General features: G+C 38.9%; 1 pseudogene; it reads right to left on the bottom strand.

Annotated features, from left to right (window-relative positions):
* The window catches only part of LOC107749018 (GTPase IMAP family member 8-like), a 35,154-nt pseudogene that overhangs the window by 7,518 nt on the left and 23,875 nt on the right, over nucleotides 1–3,761 (bottom strand).

Raw genomic sequence — 3,761 nt, 5'->3', positions numbered from 1 at the left:
AATGTGAATTCCATCGCTCCACGGCACAGTTCCTCGGATACAACATCAGCCCCGAATGTATCCAGATGGACCAGGGGAAGGTAACTGCCATTCAGCAATGGCCACTTCCACAGTCAGTGAAGGAACTCCAGCGTTTCCTAGGATTTGCTAACTTCTATAGACAATTCATTCACCTGTTCATTCGGCTCAGAGCGCCTCTCACCTCCATTCTACGCGGCAAGCCCAAATCTCTGTCTTGGAACCCTGACACCCACGAAGCCTTCCACCAGCTCAAGGAAGCGTTCAGCACGGCCCCCATCCTTCGTCACCAAGATCCTCAAGTCCCCTTTGTAGTCGAGGTGAACGCCTTGACCACTGGAGTTGGGGCCGTGCTGTCTCAATACCATGGCGAGCCTCCCCGCCTCCATCCTTGCGCATACTTCTCCCGGAAAATGACCCCTGCGGAGCAAAATTATGACATTGGAAACTGGGAATTATTGGCAATCAAGTTAGCCCTGGAGGAGTGGCGTCACTGGCTGGAGGGAGCTTCCTTCCCATTCACCGTCATAACCGACCACAAGAATCTACAATACTTAAGAGATACTAAACTCCTTATATTATATACCCATAATGCACTGTGAAAGTCGTGCGCCGAATGAATTCCCACGTCTCGCCAGAAGATGGAGCCTGCAGCTGAATCATCCATTCATTCATTTTACAACGCGCTTGTCCACGGCGTACTACAGCGTATACAACACAGTTACAAATTCATTGTAATTTGACTATTAAATATGAGACTTATAATACATTATAACTATGAGAAATATAATCCATTGTAACTTTGTGTTATAAATCATCATACTCTTAAAATCTATAATCACAAATAATTTTATATTATAAAACATTAAAACTGTTCTTATGAATATTCATAAGATGATATAACTTATTATAAGGGTTTTTATAATGCATTATGCATTCATTATAATGCCTTAAGAATACCCTTATAATGTATTATAAATATGGGCTTCATAGAAAGTGTTACCAAAATATTTAACTTGGTGACTCTTTAAGAGAATAGGATGGTGATGTTTAGAAGATTTAGCCCCGGTTTCACAGACGAGGCTTAAGCCTAGTTCGAGACTAAAATGTAAGTCAGAGCTGTTTCAACTGAAATAAACTTGCACTGACTGATCTTAAGATATATCAGTGCCTTTGTTTTGCCTCAAGATAAACACCAGTAATGTTTTTTTCTAAGGCACGTTTATAAAAATTACTTAAATGTCCTAATTGAACTATGGCCTAATCCTGGCTTAGTCTAAGCCCTGTCTGTGAAACCAGGCCATAGTATTTAAGCCTATAGGGGGCATAAATTCCTTTGTAATCAGCTGAGGAAGCACATGGTTATTCTACCGTGTCTTTGGTTTGCTTCTGTTGTATCTTCTAACGATGGAATATATAGTCGTGAAAGTGGAAGACAGCGTTGGTCATTCACTCCCCCACCTACAACTCCTGCTGGTACTGAGACTCGGACCTACAACCTTCAGGTTACAAGTCCTACTCTCTAACCATTAGGCCACAACTGCCCCTATTTTAATTAATTAATAGCCGCTTGTTAAAGTTAGTTAACTTTTTTTAAATGTGCAACAATCTTTATAAGAATTAGCCTAGGTATTCTAGACAATATATAAATAATGTACAGAACAAAAAATCCACTCACCATCTGACTGAATTTTCTGCTCTAACTCTTTGATTTTGGTCTCCATTTCACTCAGTTCTTTCTTATGTTGTTCTTCAAACTCCTGTCTGGCTCTGTTCTCTTGAGCTTTCACATACATCTGAGGTGAATATGGTTCAGTCTTCATGTTCTCTATATAATCCAGTAGATCTGGGATCTGTCTTGAGTTTTCAGGTTCCTTTAACCACATCAGTCTGTATCGACCCCCACAGAGACTGATTAACCTCTGAGAATCTGTGCTTAATTCAACAAACTCTGTTGCAAATCCTTCAGCAGTGAGATCTGTTGTGAAGAGCAGTATGAAGTGCTCTCTGGAGTCAAATATTATTTTAATTTTCTCTACTTCTGCTTTATCTTCATCAGTGAGAGGACCAACAGGAACAATGATGATGAAAGCATGAACTCCAGGATCACAGAGAGACACACAGCAGAGAGTCTGACGCATCACTTCCTTCTCTGAGAGTCGACTGAGAGCTGGAAGCTCCACCAGACTGATCAGATGATCATGAAGCTCCACTTTTCTCCAGACACGCTCTGACCTGATTGCTCCTTCATTTGATGGTTTAATCTTCTCCCCTCGTAAGAGTTTTGACACCGAGACTGTAAGTGTATCACTTCCACACAACACCAGATTCAGCTTCTGTTTTCCAGATAAATTTGCTGACACTGAAAAACACATTAAGAGACAATAGAATGTTTATACTCATACAATATCCCTGTGTTCCTAATATAATACGAGTGTAAAATTTGATTAAATTAGTGTAATCTAATTCTCAGTAACCACTAGTCTCTTGTCTTTTATTTTTTTGGTCCAAAGTGTTTACGGTTTCTCAATCAGAGATATAGTCAAGACCAGACCTCCAAGACCAAGACCCAGACCAATCAATACTAGAGGTGTAGTCAAGACCAGACCAGGACCCAGGGCCAGAGTGGGACTCATTTTCAGCCCTGGAGTTTCATGCCTTGGACCGGCCCACTTTAGTTCACGACTGACTACAGCTATTACAATAATGTTATTAAAACTTCAGTAGCCTATATAAGTCTGCAATAGTGCACTGTTCTCTACAGCCTTGTAATTCGTTGTATTTTCTACAGCTTTTTTTTTTTATAATGGCCTTTTTATTTAATGGTCCTATCCATTTGTTAATCTATTATTTTTTGCTCGGATATTTCCAACAAAATATTTGTACTGAACCATGTCTTAAAAAGTTATCAGAAATAATCACATTTGTTTTGCTTAACCTATTTATGTACAATTATTCTAAAAATAATTTTAATGTCATACAACAAATAAAAATGTCACCAGCCTGAGTAAATTGTACCATTATATAATTGTGACTGCACAAGTAGTAATTTAGGAGGTGAAAATAATGTGAAATTACATAGGCTACATAATAACTTCCGATTGTGATCTATAGTTGATTTTGATTCTATAATAAGCAGACACATGCACTCTTTGTATGTTTAATAATGCTACACTGCTAATATTTGTCATAAACATCCTTTATTGCTATAAAAATATCATGAGCTGCATACAAAACTCATACAGAAAATATATCGCCATATGTCTATTTGATTTCATGTCATGTGTAGAAAATTTTCACTCGATTTTTTTTTAAATACGGAAGATCTAGAGAGTGAATGCGCTCTAACTCATAACAATCCCGCACGTGGAAGAAAACGGACGGTGCTCTACAGATCACATAATTCAGTGTAGAATTAATATAAATGTTATTAGGTATAAAGACCGTGAGAATAAATCGGTTCTCAAATACCAATGACAACAAGAACTCAGCATCCAATCCCTTATCCGGGATACTCTTCTTCGGTGTTTGTTTACTCTGGTTTTCAAAACAGCGCCACCATTCTCACCCATTTGTGCAACAGCAGCTGCTCCGGTCACGTCATCCTACCTCAAATCTTATTGGACGGCCCGTGTTTTCACTTTGCGAAACTGAAAAGATTCGTCGGACTGGTTGGGAAAAAAAACATTCAAATTTTGTCGGTGCGCGAATGTTCGCGGTCTATGTGGAAGCATCCATAGAAA

This window comes from Sinocyclocheilus rhinocerous, unplaced genomic scaffold, assembly GCF_001515625.1.
Source record: "Sinocyclocheilus rhinocerous isolate Xijiao unplaced genomic scaffold, SAMN03320098_v1.1 scaffold2455, whole genome shotgun sequence".
NCBI classification, from domain to species: Eukaryota; Metazoa; Chordata; class Actinopteri; order Cypriniformes; family Cyprinidae; genus Sinocyclocheilus; species Sinocyclocheilus rhinocerous.
This window is presented reverse-complemented; position numbering and strand designations above follow the sequence as displayed.